Source organism: Leuciscus leuciscus (assembly GCF_965113295.1).
Source record: "Leuciscus leuciscus genome assembly, chromosome: 12".
NCBI classification, from domain to species: Eukaryota; Metazoa; Chordata; class Actinopteri; order Cypriniformes; family Leuciscidae; genus Leuciscus; species Leuciscus leuciscus.
Window position 1 is genome coordinate 35,786,546 of NC_138736.1, and position 19,033 is coordinate 35,805,578.

Genomic DNA, 19,033 nt, shown 5'->3' on the forward strand with positions numbered 1-19,033 from the left:
TGAAATCAAAATGGGAGATTTTTGGCTTTTAGTATGAATATGTTAGCCTTACTGTTATCTATAAGCTAGTGTGCTCCAAAACAATGACAAAATTCACATTTAGAAGACTTAAGCATTCAAAACATACAGTCTCTTATACTTCTGCAATATGGATCAATGATTTTGGATCCAAAATCATCAGATTTTCTGTCCAATCAAATGCTCTCTATCTGAAGAGTCCTGCCCCTACATCAGGGCTCCAGACTAACCTTTCCACTGGTTGCACTGGTGCTACCAACTTTCTCAGTTGGTCGCACCAGCATATGATTTGGTCGCACCTTTTTTTCTTTTTTTTTTATACATGCCATGGGATTAATCAATGCATGCTGATGAATAGTGGTCTTAATCTGCATACCCTAGTTTTGCACTGATGTAAAAAGACTGACAGTGACACAAGACCTCATGTTAGCTAAATGTTTTAATCTTTTAACTCTCAAAAAAAAAAACTATTAAAAAAACATGTATGTTCTTTAATGTTTGATTATAATTTTACTGTCTTCACATAGGGATGGGAATTGATAAGATTTTATCAATAATGCCACTGACGATTCTGATGATCGATCCGATTCTTTAACGATTCTCTTATCGATTCTTGATAGCACTCTGTGGAAAAATGTAGTCATATGCTTTTCAAAAAAACAAGTGTTTTTTTTTTTTTTTTTACTTTTTATGTAATTTATGTAATAAATAGAACCTTATTGTAAAGTGTTACTGATTAGTTATACACCGATTCAGACGTCTCCAGAGTTCACTGTTGGAAAGATCAGTTGTTTTAACCATTCATTAAAATTAATCGGTTCAAGGAGTCATTAGTTCGCGAACTGGGCGTGTCATGCGCGTTATGATTATCCCAGCAGTTAGGACATGGACATCCAAGATTTGTGTCAACACAGAAAACATTTTATCACTGGATAGTTTTTTTTTTCGTTTAATTAAAGTGTTGTTTTATGTCACCTGAATGTCCGGAACGCTTTTCAGAGAAGATAAGACAACTTATTTAGCACAATTCACACCCAGCGGTAATTCAGAAAAAAAAAAAAAAAATCTCAGTATGCTCCACATGAAACTTTGGTCTTCCGACCTTTTACCACCGTGTCGATTTATTTTGATTAATATGTGCGAGGGAGAGAGAGCAAGACAGCGCTTAGTTTGGAGACGGTGAAGTCTTGTTTACACTTTCGCCTGACTCCGAAGAGAGAGAGAGTGCGCGCGGGCGCAACCGGCTCTCTCTCTCTCTGCTCGTTCTTTCAGTTAAACATGCACCCTGTCACGCGCAGCAGTTTATCTACATTACTCACCGATCAAATAAGACTTTGGCGGGACAAAAATTCACTTTGGCGGGCGCTAAAACAAGTTCAATGCAGGAAAATTCATGCGTGAATTTAACGACCATGCACTCGCACAAATGCGACCACATAAAATTTTAACTCGCACATTCTGCCCTACATTATAAATAGACGCTGAAGCTGGGGCTGAAATCGGTCATTTGTTCACACATTTACTATTTTCTACATGGTGAATGGCACATAGTGAACTAGGCAATGGCGATTCTAGGGGGTGGCCTGGGGTGGCCGGGGCCACCCCTGAAAGCTGATTGGCCACCCCTGTGGCCACCCCAGATCTGATAGGTAGGTCAAGTTCGTCAACACAAGAAACGAGAAATGTTGTCAATCAGTGATGACAGCTCATCAACTGATTTAGGGCCAGTTTCACATTTTTAACTAACACAGTAACGGTCGTACTGAGACTGTGAGAGCTGATTTTTGCTCAGCGGACGTTTGGCCATGCAGGTCAGATGACCCATGAGATAAGAGCACGCGCGCTGCACGGTGCACCTGCTGCTGCTGGTCCGTGAAACAAGAGGACGGTCACACAGTTGCAACAATACAACAACGATAAAAACGCTGGAATCAGTCGATTGAGAGGTATGGTCGGGACCCAACGCAACAGAGTGCGACACGGGAATATAGATCTGATGGCCGAGTGCGGGCGCGGGCGGTAATGCACTCGTGTGTCGACTCGCGGGAGTCGGGACTCCCGCAAAATAGAATTATCTATAAATTGAACAAATAAAAACGAATAAATTGTCATTCATCTGTTGCACAAAAGCAACAAGAACAACTAAAACAAAATAGAAACGATTTACAGGCCAGAGTCTCTATTTATAACATGTTTGCAGCGTTGAACAATGTAACCAATCACAGACATATGTGTTGATTTCTTGAACGCAATGGCCAATCAGATGCATTTAAGATAGAATCCCCTCACCACTCAAAACTGACTTTTTGTTCAGTGCTGAATTCTGCATACTGGCAAATCATCTATTCTATCAAACAAAGTGTAGATAATATGAAAGATTAATTACGCAGCCAGTTTCATTGATAATAACAGAGATTTGTGAGATGGCGATGAACTGAGATGTCATTAGGAATTATTAAGTGAGAAATCCGTCCCGCGCAGATCTCTAATGTAGACTTTAAAAACAAACCACTAACATTATATTTACATTAACAGCAGCCTAGGCTGCAATCTAGTGTATGTAAACCTTTTTGCAGATAAACACAAATGCATTTTCGGACAAGTTAATGGCCAAGTTAATTGAGTAAATCATATCCCCCATTATGGCAATTAATAACAGACTATAGTTAACACATTTCCTAAATAGGCCTGTGACTGTATCTTACATTTTATGAAATAGTACCATTATTTAAAAATAAAGTTTGCACTTTGTTACTATTATTAAAATCCTTTATTGTTCATAAGAGTTTAAAGGTTTACATAACATTACTTTATAGTATATATGGCCACCCCACTCTAGTTTTGTGTCCCATCTTGGCCACCCCAGTAAAAATGTCCTGGATACGCCACTGGAACTAGGGGAAACGGAATGATTTAAATAGCCTATGCTTTCCATTGGGGTGAATGAAGTTTGGTTTCATGTTAGTGTCATGCGACCCACCGTAGCTCCGGTCCAGAGATACGATTGTGGATCATGATCGAGCCACCGCAGACCAGAAAACGAATCGGACCCATTTGAATTTTTATTTTAATATGGAGTAGCCTGGGAAAACCCAGACAAACTTCTGGCAAATTTAGATTTGCTCTGGAAGTAGTCTGGCAAAGAGCCCATTCAAGCCGATTTCTAATCCATCCAAATCGAAGCACCAATCAGAAACGTTGAGGTGGGCTTTACACATAGACAGTATATAAACTGGACACAGCGACCCCATTGGATTCAACGGAGACAAGTGAAGTCAATTAGAAGCACTAACTTCCTGATGGTCGAGCGTACTGCGCAGACTCAAACTGAGCTTGACGACGTAGATGTGACGTGAGCAACCCGTCTATCTACTAGTAGCTGTGCCGAGAGAAATCTGAATCATTCCCTTCCGAAACTTGCAGAGACGGATAGTGTGAGTAGGAGGTGTCCATGAGCTAGGAGCAGGAGAAAATTTTGCCAAGTATTCTGATTAATTACTTTGTCATTTTGCCTCCACGTCCCCCCGATTGCGAGCGAGCTTCTCCTCCTGTCCATACGGTAATTCTCTACTGTGCGACAGAGAGTCGCGTGGTTATGACGCAATCGTTAGCCTATTTTTACAAAAACTGCTTCTACGGGGCCATAACGTAAGATACAAGGTAATGGAGCCTTTTATACATTTCCGTGTTTCTTTAGAAATAAATAATGGACAAATGGAGTCTTTAAACGCCTCAGATGTAAAGTTATTCGCTGTCAAAGTGACGCCAAAATGAATGGGAGTCAATGGGATGCTAACAGCAGGTGATGGTCCGCTAGCCAATGGCGGAGCCCGGGGAAACTTCAAAATAATATGAAACCCTGCTCCCCTGGCTTTACACGATGACGATCGCTGTGATTGGTTTTAGGTCTATCCAATTGCGTCCAGAGGCATTTGAGCGACGTCGTTGGTGAAGCGCACCAACTTTTAAATGCATTATTATATTCAAATTGCAAACACATGAGGACAATCTCTATGAAAGACCCACTGGAAGATGAACGTGCTGCTACATTTCTCTCCGAAACGGTAGGAAATTAAATTCGATTTAACAGAGGATTTTAACTGTGACAAGATGATTGACAGGGCAGTTTACGTGACAGATGCACGCGACAGATCCGTCCGATAAAGATGACGAAGTAGTATGTCTCAAAGCTTGCCTGCTTTTTTGCTACACATTCAAAAGTAAATACCTTTTCTTCACAAAAAGAGTACATACTTTTATGGCGTAGTGTAACTTAGGCGAATTGGGACGCAGCATATGGCTTTACACGATGACGATCGCTCTGATTGGTTTTAGGTCTATCCATTTGCGCCCAGAGGCATTTGAGCGACGGTTGTTGGTGACGCCCCTTTGGAAATGAGTTATTAATGAAGCTTTGCCAGACCATAACTCAGTTACTACTGAGAATGGTCTGGTTTTAACCAGGCTAGATATGGAGGACCTTTGGAGGAGAAACGGTTAGAGATTAGGAGGAAGCTGCGGCTTTACCGAGCTCAACGTCTCTGTCTGAGCTGTGACATAAACAAAACTCTATTGGCTATTTAAAAAAGGGGAGGAGCTGTTCGATATGTCCCGCCCTGTCTTCCTGCTTCAGTGGAAATTATGTCAACATGTACTTCAATGTGCCTTTAAGTCATCCTTTTTCTGCATCAATGTAGGCAGTCATTATGAGAGCGGTGACTGTACCGCCATGACCACAGGCACTAGAATAATGAGACTAGTCTTACATAAGCTTCAAGGCGATGGTTAAAATGTGGTTGGGATTGATGCAAGAAGGCTTTGGTTTATTTTTTCCTCAATCCTTCTTGAATTCTAAATACTAACATGGCAAGCTGTGTTCCAGATTACCTTTCTGTTTTGACTGGATTGTCCAAATTCTCACACAAGAACATTTTGTTTTCTTGTTACTGCTTTTTATTTTGTCATGACATTTGCCACACAAATTAAGAGTTGAATACGAACTTGTTTATCATTTATTGTGGTTTCCTGTCATGAAATGTGCATCGATGTTGGTCATGTATCAGGAACAGTTTCGCTTGTTTGCTTGCTCATATGTCAGATGATATGTCACTAGTATACATTATAAGATATAACGTATATAACTAAGATATACATATTTTTCTTTCATTAAAATTTTAAACTACAGAGAAAGATTTCCAAAATAGGCCTATAGGTTAAAAGGGGATTTACTAAGGCTTCATGTAGCATCATTTCTGAATTAAACATTTCCATTTTCCCTTATGAAATACGCTGTTACAAGCTGTAAAGAAGATGCTCTGAAACTCAGTATATAAAATAATCCCAAAATGAAAGCGATAATGTTTAGTAATGCAGCAGCACTCACCAGTAGTTGAGCATCAGTCAGTGTGTTTCAGAGAGCTGTCTTGACAGTGAAATGAAGGATGATGGTAAAGAGGTGAGAGGAAACGCCCTGGATGGCCTGATCTAGCAGTAGGCCGGGGTGTGACTGCCTGTTTATGTCAGTTTAGGGCTTGCTGCATATGCATGAACATGCTTAAAAGCAACGCATGCAGTCAAGATTGCATGGCTTAAAAATCATGCAAAACACGAGACTAAGCTCTACTGAAGCTTTACTACAAATACATGACCAAGTCTCACAGTGAAACAGATGTTTTTTAAGATTTAAGATTAGTTAAGATTTTTTTTCAATTTCAGTTTCAAAATGTATTTGGTGAAATGTGAAACAGAACCTATTTTGTGGAACGATATACATTTTAGTTTTGTCACATGACCTCCTGTTGCATGTTTCATTTGTTGAGTTGCGTTATCATAATGGATAGAAAAAGTGATTTTGCAATTTTGTTTTAATAGTTAAATACAAGATTTGAAGCTAAATTTGCATGCCGATTATATTACTTCCATTGCATTTTGAGATGCAGTACATATTTTTCAAATGTAGTAGTAGATCATTCAGGTTTTCCCAAGATGTTTGGTTGGTTAGCATAGTCCTGCTAGCCCCTTGTGGTAGATGCTTTAACTGTTGCATTGTTGAAATATATACGATTGTTTATTGCACATTTTGACAAATGTGATATTCAATGCATACAGAGCATTTGCAAAGCCAACTGTGCACACTATACAAATTATATTCTGCATAAATAGCAAGAGTAGCATAGTAGCCTCTCTCTCATTTCTTCAGGTCTCATGAGTAGTTCCTGACTCAGAGCCCCGCTCTTTGTTCCAGGACCACAATCATATCTACAATCATAGATCTCAAAACAAGTGTTTGTCATACATTAGTGGCAGCTGGGACTCAGTTAGAAGGAGATCTTTGTGACACGCAGTGCGAGATTGTGTTTTTGTGCACCTGTTTCCTTCACAAACATCCTTTAAAATGACTTCCTCATTTTTCTCACTACCAAGACTGCAGAACACCACAGATAATTTATTTAATTACTCCAGAGTTTTTTTTCTTGTTTCGGTTAATTAGTTATGGAAGACAATTGTCACTATAACTGTTGCTCACAAATAGGTTAGTGATTTGAACAAACCACTTATTCAAAGAATTCAACAAATCAAATATCATGTAGCCTACTGTAAAAAGAAAAATGGTAAAAAAAACAAAACTAGTTTTCAGATCTTTACCGTAAAATATACAGTAGCAACATTTTAAGCTAACCGTAAATTTACAGTAAAAAATGATATTTCAGTAACCAAAATTGAATAATTACTAAAATCTTTACCTTAAAAACTGGTGGTAAAGAGAAAGAAACATGAGCTTTTCCACTCACATTTTTGTTAGAAAATATAAAAATGTAGTTAATTGTTGCATATTTCTTTGTATTGGTTTTGTCGAGAGCTTTACCTCAGTTGTTTTAGGAACAGTCCCTTGGTTGTTGTCATAGAAATTTACATGACTAAATCAACAGTCTGCTCTCAGCCAGAAAGCTCTTTCAGTGGGATTGTATAACTAAAAGTCGTTAGTTTGCAGTTTTAGTGAAGACTGAAGTTATTAGTTTCAGCTAACTCTGAACTGTTGCCATAACGATGGCTTCCAAGGCCAAGAGATTTGTGGTTGTACTGAAGGTTCTCGTTGGTTGCGGGCCATTGATGGTGGGCGATGCTCGAACTATTTTTGTGTTTAACAGCTGAGCTCCACAATAAAAACTCACAATATGGTTTAGCATAATGGGATCATTCTGTTTGACTCTTGAGGCACCACCAAGTGTGTGAACTGGTGCACAGCAGCGTTGAAGCATGGCCCTCTTTGACATGTACTGTGTGTGTCTTTGTATTATAGGCAGGACGTTTGGATGAAATGTGAAAGTATTTCATGCAATACCAAATAGTGCACTAACTTTGGGGAAGAAAAATGACAAAAAAGAGAGCTCTTCTAAGACAACAATGAGATGAAAAATAAATGCCAACATTTGCTTAAAGTGCCCCTATTATGCTATTTTAAAGGTTCCTAATTTTGTTTTGAGGTCTAAGTTTACATGTATTAAAGGTAAAAAATAATTTAATTTGATCATAATATACATTGCAGCATCACCTCTTTTCTCAAAGTGTCCAAAGCGGTTCGATTAAGGATTCGGTCTCTCTAAACTCCTCCTTTCCGAGAGCTATACTCTGCTCTGATTGGTCAGATGGAACAGCCTGTTCTGATTGGTTGACCGCTTACAGTGTGTCAGAAACAAAACACCCATTACCATATCTGAATTTCAGCTCCGAATCTTCCTCAGCACTTGATACACAGTGATACGAACAGAAACAATGGCGCCATAAATTCCCGCCCGAGTCCTCATCCTTCAAATTTGCTTTCACAGCGCTGAAAACAGCGTCTTCTCGACATGCCGACAACATGAACATGCCAACAAACTACAGTGTTTGAGGGCGGGGCAAATTAGACGTTGTTCACGGGCAGCCAATTAAGACCATAGGCTGGCATTATGCAAATTTATTACAGGTTCATGCAGAAAGTAAGACTGGAGTAACCGAAGACTCATTTCAGGCAGTTCAGAATTGGTTCTTTCTTTTGAGAGACAAAAATTCCATTTATTTGCACTTTGATCTTTGAAACTTTGCAGACCTTTTACATTCACAAACAGTTACACACTGCATGAAAGGTAATATCTTAAAAAGCATAATGGGAGCACTTTAAGTCTCTTACTTAGAAAAAGATTCCCAGAAATATCACATGTGTCTCCTCTGGAGTTTCAGGAGAGATCTTAACAATGTCTTACACTGTGCTTTTTGATTTTAAGTAATGAGTTTAAACATTTCTCATCAAATTCTTTCAAGGTCAAATGATATGATCCACATTCGTTTTAATGTTATGTAGTGTACATCAACAATTGTGCCATTTATTCCAATTCCCTGTAAAAAAAAACTTCAGAGTTGAGACAGTTGATACTTCAATAAAACATAATAGAAAACTAAATGATGTGTCCTAAACAGTGAAAGAGCAGCACCTGAACCCTAAAATTTTCATTTGGGGACGGTCTCTCAGGAGCAAAGCTAGGCTAACTGCTGTGGTCAAGGGCACAATGGTGATTTAACTTGGTTCTCAGTAAATTTCCTACTTGAGATTGAACCTGAAAGCATTGTGTTCGCAGCCCAGGTCCTTCAGGATACTGTGAAGGAGCCGCCCATCCAATCCATCAACACAAGTAATCAGTAGAGCTTCCTGTGGCATCAGCAAAGTCTTGACAACCCCTCTCATTCTCTCTCTGTATGTCTCTCCAGGTCCTTTATAATCACGCTGACCTTTGCTGACCCTGTAGCTACGGAGCATTGTGTTGAATCCAGGGCATGTGAAGGCCAAGGGAACGAAATAAAGAGCTACGAAACCTTTACTGTTTGGGGGTGGAGGGGCTTTTTTTATAAGTTATCACCTCAGCAAAAACACCAGGGTAAGACCCCCGCCAACAGATCAGTGTGTCGTCTTTGAAGATCGTACCTTTAGATTAGTCCCATGTGGACTTGTAGGACATCCTGCAGTGCGTAGAACATCCGCTGTTTTCTTGAATTTCACTGATGAATGGATCATTTGCTTCTCTCTTTCGAAAGAAAAGGCTTTGGTTGTTTTAATTGCTGACTATGAAAATGCTTTCTTTATATAGTATTTAAAGCTGCAGTCCGTAACTTTTTTGTGATAAAATTATCCCCAAAACAAAAACACAACCAGCCAGTGTTCAAAACCATCTGCTTGCCTTAGCTCGATTCAAATCGGTTAGCTTTTAATAATGATTTTAATTCCAGTGGTACTGGTGGATTTCCGCAGGAAATTCAAGCATGTCTTTGTGTCATTACGTCACATCTGTACTCATAAAGAAGGAGTCCCGGCAAGTAGGCTATATTGCGTGTGAGGATGTTCGAGGTGTAGATTTATAGCCTTTTCTCACAGCACTTGAAATAATTAAACTTATGGCGGATCCAGAATGTTTCAAACGACAATCACCAGTGACAACTGGAGATTCATCAGTTGTAAAACCCAAAAGACTTCGGACTTCGGAGTGGCTAGAGAAAAAAAGAGACTGCAACCGGGCCCATGCGAAAACAAGGATAAACAACGGCAGGGCTTTTGAAAGATGGCGTGAACTCCGTGTTTTAAAGGGGTTCAAAACGGTCGCAGAGACGGCTTTAGTGCTAGACAGGTAAGACATTTCAATAATTTAATTACGTAACAGTTGCGCACTTGTTCGCTTAATTTACACAGTTACGGAGTTTCCTTTGTTGTGCATTTCTCGTTTTGCTATTATGGTAAATATGAATTATTTTGTGCTAGCTATGAGAGGGAGCAATTCACCTCTACTCCAAGAAAATCAAACCCGCCTCCTCCGTTGTCAAGTATTGGATCTGAATCAGACGTAAGATGTTTTATATTATAACACGTTTATGCATAACAGGGATTCCGTTCATACACCGTTTATTTCATAGCACTATGATTGTTATTTGTTTGTACAAAATAACTGCTCTTCTATGATTTGCACGGTTTGACATGATATGATAAGCGTTCGTTAGATTTAATCAGCGTGATTTACTGCAATGCTTTTTTTCTCCTTAGTTGATCAGAACAAAAGTGGATGTTACTTACTTGTTCAGACCTCATTTTCCGTTGAAAATTCTAATTTTGGTCATACTTCCAAAAAGTATATTCTGTGATTCTGAATGCCAGTATCCACACCGGCGCGGTGATTGACAGCCGCACACTCTCCTCAATACATTGGATTCATCCGCGCTGTTTCATGCCGATGTACAACCCACGTAAAGTTGATAATTCCGCAAATAACTGCAATTGCAGATTTCGAACAGAGATGGCGACAAAGGGGAAAAGCTACGGACTGCAGCTTTAATATACACAGCTGTTTTTTATTAGATATATATTGCAAACTGTTAAAACTCTACAGATTTTAGATAAAAATTTATATAAATGCATAAGGCAAAGTATATATTATTAAATGTTCGGACTATTTCACCATTTTTAATCACCATTAAAGGGTTAGTACACCCAAAAATGAAAATTATGTCATTAATGTCACTCCAAACCCGTAAGACCTCCGTTTCTCTTCTGAAGACATCTTAAGATATTTGAGATTTATTCAAAACATTCTAACTAACCCACTGATGTCACATGGACTACTTTGATGATGTCTTTATTACCTTTATGGACGTGAACAGTATACCGTCCATTGACTTTCAATGGAGGGACAGAAAGCACTCAGAATAAATCTCAAATATCTTAAGATGTCTTCAGAAGAGAAACGGAGGTCTTACGGGTTTGGAGTGACATGTGGGTGAGTCATTAATGACATAATTTTCATTTTTGGGTGAACTAACCCTTTAAGTTTTTTGTGCAGTTCCTTGAGTGTGATAAATGCATTATAAAGTACTAATATTACATGCTGCAGCCAATTAATTCATTTAAACTGCGTGTATAATTTTGATGAAAAATCAATTTAAAATAATTTGCATGTCACACTGCCGGACACTGTTTGACATGTCATGTCACCTAACCCAAGCACTAAATGTAATGTTTACGTGTTTAACCTATAGAAAAGACTAGTTTAAACCAGAATTTCATCACTGGTCCAGGCTGGTTTATGCTGGTCTATATGGACTGTCAAAACCATGCTGTTCATCATCATCATCATTTACTGGTGGACAAACTTGGTCTTTCTGAATCTGGTTTTCAATGGAGGACCATGTTCTTCAAATAAATCTCCTTGCTTTTGTCTTGCTTTTTGTCATGTGAAAGGCTGAGTGATGTTGATCGGGTGATAAAGTTGAATGCTGAAAGGATGAATATGGTCATCAATGGGTTTTGACCCCTTCCTGTGCGTATATCACCAACTTCCTGTACATGTGTGTGTCAAGAGATCTCTGTTGTCGTTGTTTGTTACTGCTGGTTTGATTTGACCCCAATTTCTAAACCTCTTCGCAATTAACAATTGCTTGTGTTTCTCTCAGACCTACAACTGGATCAAATGCTGTAGAATTCAAATACCAGGCAAAAGCTTTGAAGTTGACATGAAATCAAAATTTATGCTGAATACTTAATTTTATCAACATTACAACTTGAATTTTCATCTGATGTCACCAATCCCTCTTATTTTCCAGCTGCTCCACTACAACCACCTGCCCACTTTTCACAATCCAACCAATTCCCAATGGACAGAATCATGTCCCGCTCTATTTTGTCTTGTTGAATATATCCTTTATTAAAATAAAACATCACATTATAGAGGTACAATGGGTTGCAAATACTATTTCCTGGTAACCTTGAGATAACTTTCTGCATATTGATGAATAATCGTGACATAAGTGTTAAAGATCTTACAATTGTCAAACAATTCTTACAATCAATAATTTGAGAGGAGAATTAGATTCGTTTTGAAACAACACCACACATCCCCCTCTCTGTCCCAATTTTTTTTCTTCTGGAAGTTTAATGGCGTGGCAATGAGGACAACAGTGTGTGAGTGTGAGTCTGTGTGCGTGTGTTTGTGTGTGTGTGTGAGAGAGAGAGCTTGTGTGTGTGTGTGTGTGTGTGTGTGTGTGTGTGTGTGTGTGTGTGTGTGTGTGTGTGATGTGAGTGATGATGCGTGGTGGGGTGTTGACAGTTCCATTTCCAGTGCGAGACACCCTACATGTCTGGAATACAGCGCACACACAGACGCCTTTTTTTTTTGCTCTGCTCTTTATACTTTCTTTCATCACTAAACCTCTCTTCTACAATGAGCACTGAGCTGAATTCGATCTCTTTCTATTTCATTCGTGCTGGTACTTGTCACTTTGTTCCTCTGCCCCAAAGTGAAATCAGTGCAAAAACACCATGTTTGTACAGCACCCTGAAAACTGGCCCTGTCAGACTAATGCATCAAGTTAGAAGAGTTTTGCATTCATATACTGTACTTAGTTAAAAAAATAAAATAATGTAATCTGTGCCCATGGTACTCAGCAGAAAACTGGGCAGGTTTCCATAGAATGGCAATGTATGTCATTCAAAATGTTCTATACATCCTTCCACCACCTTTTGCATTGCCATTTATTAAATAACTTCTGGTATTTTATTATGCTTTAAAAGTCTTTATCACATTACGCCCTTTGAATTATGCAGATTCCACCTGGACTCAGATAGATGGCATTCTGGGATTCACTTAAAAGATGTCATATCCATCCATCCATCCATCCATCCATCCATCCATCCATCCATCCATCCATCCATCCATCCATCCATCCATCCATCCATCCATCCATCCACCCATCCAGCCATCCATCAGAAGGCTATTCAGAGCTACAGGCACCACCCACACAATGTTTGTCAACCTTTTACTTATTTAATCTTAATTGACAGTTATTTTGGTCTTTAGGAATAGGATCTATCCTGGTTTCTCCTTATTTTACTGTGATTGGGCAAGTTGACTTTCTAGAACAAATTGGTGCCATTGTAAATGTGTTGCAAAGGTTAGAATGAGTCATTTTTGCAGTTTGTTTTAAATAGATGATTTTCTAAACCGGGGAGGAAGTTGTGAAAGTGTCTGTATGGTTTCAAAGTGCAGTTAATCCATCACAAAACATCAAGGAAAATGTGATATGTTGGATTGGACCCCTTTAATAGAAACCAAACGCATCGATTTCCAGTTCTGCTTGGTGACTCTTCTGTTTTTCCCATTCAAATTGTCTGTGAGCAGAATGTCTGGACAGAGCTGAGGATTCCTGAGGGAGATGTCTAGAGCAGAGATGGCAGGCTTGGGATGGAGATGTGTGGTTTTGGTCTAGTTATTCATGGAGAGGATCCATTGAGCTTTTGTGCCATCTGGTTGTGGTGTACTTTGGGGGCTTTTGACGAAAGACAGCAATGCATTGTGGGTATTTCAGAGTGTGTGTTAGAATGAACAGCATGTACACTGGATAAAACAGGGAATTTACAGCACGCTCACACACACACACACACACACACACACACACTAAAGGTACCGAATCAAGCCCTCCATGTAATTAAATACTTACTGAATTTGTGCTATTTACACCATCACAAAACCGTTCCTTACCACTGTAAATACCCTTTCTTTCCTTAGTCTGCTAGATTACCTGAAGACAAGCACACAATGCTGTGGCGGGTTGTGCTGTGGCTTGTTCACTGACCTACTTTTGGCTCTTTTGCACCAGCTGTGTACATGGTTGAAAATATAACCTCTTTTTTGGGGTACTGGATGTTCAAAATGGCCTCAACACAAAGTAAAATCCCATCGAAAGCAGCAACACAATGTCCTGTGAAATGCCCGAGCAGACATGCATAAAAGAAAAGAGGTGATGTTTAGAAATGAGCAAAAAGAGCCAGTGAGAGCTTTGAGAATCAGTTTTGAATGGAAAGTGTGTGTTTAAGTGATGTGTTGGCAAGCTGTTTCAAAGGAGCTTTACAGAAAATCATGATGTTAAGGTTAATAATATCTTAATTTAGCAGATTATAGCTGAGTGATATAGCTTACAATTACAACAAACAATCAAGCAAGCGTTTCAGGTATTCAGACAAAGCAAAAAAAGAAATAACTGCATCACCTTGATTGGCTTTGATGTCATGAAATCGAGCCAACAGCATGATCACATTTTTTATATATATATATTTTTTATATAAAAATGGTTATATTGTTTATAGCCTATTTTGTATTAATAAAATAAATAATATTATAAATATATATATATATATTAAAAATGTATATTTTGGATTTATTTAGAAAATGTTGTACTGGCCATTCAAAAGTGGTCCTCGCGATGGGGTGTTGTGAATGGTTGTCAGGGTGTTGCTATGCAGTTGCCAAGTTGTTCTTAGTGGTTGCTAGGTGGTTGTTTACTGGCAGGTTAAAAGGCCTGCAGTTTTGTTTTTTTTTATGATTTGGAGCCACATTTTAGTTGTGCATCAAAGAGACTGACCATTATTGATTGAGCTGAGATGAACTAAAGACCTCGTACATGTCAGAGTTCAGAGTAGTTCAGTCTTGGGTGGGACACACATTGGGTTTCCATGTTTTATGGGGACTTTCCATAGACATTATGATATTTATACAAACTGAATATTCTATCCCCTAACCCTAAACCTGCCCATTACAGAAAACTTTCAGGATTTTAACATTTTCAATTTTTATTTGATTTATTTCGTATGACTTATAAGCTGTTTTCCTCAAAAAAAAAAAAAAAAAAGTCCTCACAAGGTCAAAAGTTACTGGTATTACTATCCTTGGGGACATTTCACCAGGTACACACACACACACACACACACACACACGCACACAAACTTTTGCTCTCCGTCTGAACTCTGGCCTGTTATCTGTCTTTCTGTTTTGTAAATCTGAAGGGCAGAAAATGATAACACTAAATCTATTTTGTCTCCTTTTTAAAGCACGCCTCGTACGGAAAAACTATTTCCCAAAACAAAACCACGCAATACCCTTTTGTTAGATTAACTGCACCACAATCTTATGTGTTCTTGTGGAAATCTACACTACTGTTCAAAAGTTTTTTCAAAGAAATTAATACTTTTATTCATCAAGGATGCATTAAGTTGATCAAAAGTGACTGTTGAATGCTGTTCTTTTGAACTTTCTATTCATCAAAGAATCCTGAAATAAATATCACGATTTCCACACAAATATTAAGCAGCACAACTGTTTTCAACATTGATAATAATAAGAAATGTTTCTTGAGCAGCAAATCAGCATATTAGAATGATTTCTAAAGAATCGTGTGACATGTTCCAGGCATTGCTTTTCCATAAAAACACCATACACGTGCAATTTTCCTTATAAAGCCATGATATCTGCTCGTGATAACCCGTGTTTCAACATATTCAAATTGAGATTTGAGACCTATGCTGAGAACTAGCTATTTTTTTTTACTTACACTTGAAATGTTCATTCTGTTCTTTACAATTTTATGAATTCAGAAAACCCTGAATACAGCACTTGAGTCATATAGGCTTGACCATACTTTCATGGTTCATTTTAATAATTTTGGACTCCATTGTCTTGCTCCAGGAAGAGTGCCTGGAGCGTTCTAGTAAGCCATGTGTGTTTGGAACAACACAATGTTGAGCAAACAATCAACTTTTTGGGAATTATGGGTGAACTAAAACCTTTAACAACATAGAATTCAAAAGTGCTGATGTTTTGAACTGAAGTAGGTATAGTTATGACCTGTCACACTGATCAATTGTCTTGGACCATCTGAGCAAACAAATCAATCCTGACCTGCTCTCCAGACTTGTAAAAAACCCTACAAACCCTCTCCTTCCATCCGTCCATTCAACAGTGGAACAGTAAAATCATCCATTATTTCTCGCTCACGACAGTTATGACGCTGTCCCAACAACCATTCATTCATTTCTAGAGATCGACATTTAAAAATAAGTACAAAAACAAATCCCTAGACAAGATTCGGTCTGAAACATAACTCAGCTGTCTTAGCCTTTCCAAAAGGAGAGCAGAACTATACGAAACCTTTCCGCAGATGAAAAAATCATCATCTCTGGAATTCAGATCTGCCTTTTTTCATCCAAATCCTGTTTTATTGAATGTATCTAGCCAGCAGGGAAACATATTCATAGTATGTGTGCATGACTTTGGTTTGGCAGTGGAATAATTCCCCATCTGTTCCTTTTTCATTAACACTTGTGCCATTATCACCACATTAGAACACTGTGCCAAAGCCAGATATTCTGATTTCCATGTCTGTTTTAACAATACGGCTGCAGCGACAATAGTACATATAGTATGTACTGTGCTTGTACACTATCTGGGTATGTACGTGCACAGTGTATCCTATCTGTGATAATGTAAAATGTTTGGCTTATATTTTTGAATGCACAGTCCCGACCCACAGTGAAATCTCATTGTGTTGAATCCCACTCCAAATAAGTGTATAATAAACATTGATATGTTCAAATTGGCCATTGCTTTGTTTTTGGTTTCTACGCTTGGGAAATTTTTGTAGCTATGCTAAAATGTGAAACTTTGTACTTTTTTCCAAGTAGAACCCTTTAGGGGTTCCCGCATCATGAAATCATTTTATGGATTTCGTTTTAATTAATTAATTTTATTTGAATTTAAATTACATTTTATGAATTAAACAACTCATAAGCATACTTTTATCACTAGATTTTTTTTAATAATCTGTTAAACATGATGGTTTTATGAAATAATATATCGAAACATCTGAAATAATAGAACCTTTTTTGGCATAATGGTTCTTTAAAGGGGTCATCGGATGCCCATTTTCCACAAGTTGGTATGATTCTTTAGGGTCTTCATGTAAAATTTGTAACATACTTTGGTTAAATTTCCTCAATGGTTGTATAAAACAACACCCTTTTTACCTCCTCAAAAACAGCTCTTTTCACAGCGACCCGTTTCGGTGCATGTCTCTTTAAATGATAATGAGCAACTGCTCACCCCACCCCTCTCTTCCATGGGGCTGGTCAAGTGATGCCTTGGTGGACAGCATACAAATGGCTGAGGGGCGGAAATATGCTAATACGGGACAGTCCATTAGCGGTCGTGGGCGGAGCGTCAGCAATATGACATCATATTGGTCAGAAAATTGGTCGATGACCCCTTTAAAAATTGATTCAAGAACCCAATAGGTGTCACGATCTCAGCCTGTTCCCGTCTTGTGTGAGGACTTTTGTGTTGTTTCCTGTCTTGTGCCATGTTTTGTAGTTCTTTGTAGTTTTTCATGTTGATTAATCTCGCAGGTGTGTCTTGTTAGTTCCCTTGGTTACCCTCCTGTGTTCCCATGACAATCAACCACACCCCCTTGTTACCTTGTTTGCCTGTGTATGAATTGCCCTTGTGGTTTGTCAGTGGTTGTTTGCTGTACCATGCTCCTGTCCTGAGTTTCTTTGTTTGCCCTGGATTACCTGTGTTTATATTGTTTTTAAAGTAGTGCTTGCAAATGTGGATTCTCTCTCTGTTTCGTCCCTGCCTCACTGTTACAATAGGGTTCAATATATACATTTTTTTTTTTCAAAAAATGTGGGGTGTGATGCTGAGTTGCTTGAAGACTAGTATCTCCATCTCTCCAACCATCTCGTTGTGGTAACGTTCACACACTGTAAAAATTATATGATCAATACGTTATGACAACATATGTTTTTACATTGCTTTAACCCATCAAAATAAGTTAAGCAATTTTCAACTTTTTTATGTTATACACGATTCAAATTTTTTTTTTTAAGTCAGTTTAATGTAATTTAAGTTGAAATGACTTAAACATCCAAGTTGATTGTACTTAAAAAATGTAAGGCAGCACCTTTTTATTTTATTTTTTTATTTTTTTTTACAGTCGATGAATATAAATTTTGCTCAGAATTCAGGTTATGCATAAGTTTAGGGAATGTAAAGTGAATTCATTTGATTTGAGTTGACTGGGTTTATGCAATCTGGAAGTCTTGTTTACAAGGCCAGTTTCCCAGCTTTAGTGGCAGAAAATCTTTGAAAGATAGTCACGAGTTTTGTTTAAGACACTTAGTAGCAAGTATTTATCATCTTGTAATAATGTCAGATAAATACGCCCTAAAAACATGCAAAGCAACTGAATTCTTGTTTTTACATGTTGGTCAGACAGTCTCTTAGGCTGCTTACTGTAGGCGTTGCACAATTTGACAGTGAGTTGCATTGACCTTAAGCTACACAAGTCAATAGACGTTGAGGACAGTCTTCGTAACTGACATGGGGAACTTGTTGCGTTATGGTTAGGACATGGTGTTGGTATTGAATTGATTTGTTGAAGTCAGTGATAAAATCTAATTCATTTCTGTTGTTTTCATTAGCTTTTAATTGGCCAAATAAAATATACAGATGACATTGTTTTACTTAATTTAACTTTATAATTATTTAAATTAAGCTAAACGTCAAATTAAGGAAATGAAACACTTTTTTTTTTTTTTTGCTTCTACAAAGTGACTTCGCAGTCATCATTTCTTGCTGAAGAGTTTTCCATCAGCACAGCTCAGACAAAAGCAGAACAGACGCTTGGAAATCTGCAGTGGGATCTGAGCCACATCTACCCACTATAGACACACAAATACAAACTCCCAGAATGCTCTCTGCTTGCGGCTTGTTTGAGCTTCTGTGCTCCAGTGCCCTCTTCACCTGCCTGCAAGGGACACCCAGTTTTCCCAGTCAGTATGCAGATATATTATGCCATTTGTGTATTCCACTATAACCCTCAGACCGAAATAGTAGCCTACATCTCACATCAATAGAGGCTTGTGTCTGTATTTTGCTCGCCTGCAGCAGATGGAAACCCTCTGAGGAATGCTGTGGATTTATAAAAATGCATTTCATTGTTCATTCACGTCTGCCGAGGGGGAGATACAGACGCTCATCCATATTTGGTCTCGAGGGAAAACTTCGATTGGATGTAATGTAGTGCTGCGGCTCGTCGTGAATTCCAGCCCTGTTTGTTTATAGTGTTTTCTGCTGTGTTGTCTGTTGTAGTCTGGACATCATTTTCAGGG

The 19,033-nt window shown here is 38.4% G+C and overlaps 1 protein-coding gene and 2 long non-coding RNA genes across 4 annotated transcripts in view; 2 read left to right on the forward strand and 1 right to left on the reverse strand.

Moving 5' to 3' along the window:
* The window catches only part of nedd9 (neural precursor cell expressed, developmentally down-regulated 9), a 32,062-nt gene extending 26,553 nt beyond the window's left edge, over positions 1-5,509 (reverse strand). The window contains exon 1 of one of the 2 annotated variants that reach the window (XM_082186176.1): positions 5,402-5,509. The gene's annotated coding sequence lies outside the window, so the exon portion shown is untranslated. The remainder of the gene's footprint in view (positions 1-5,401) is intronic. The other variant, XM_082186175.1, reaches the window with a different exon arrangement.
* Positions 1-19,033, forward strand: part of LOC309511232 — a 33,586-nt gene that overhangs the window by 733 nt on the left and 13,820 nt on the right. The window lies entirely within an intron of this gene.
* LOC309511223 overlaps positions 16-19,033 on the forward strand; it is a 24,586-nt gene continuing 5,568 nt past the window's right edge. Inside the window, exons 1-2 of the long non-coding RNA XR_014210533.1 lie at positions 16-1,577; positions 2,917-4,353. This is a non-coding gene — a long non-coding RNA (uncharacterized lncRNA). The remainder of the gene's footprint in view (positions 1,578-2,916; positions 4,354-19,033) is intronic.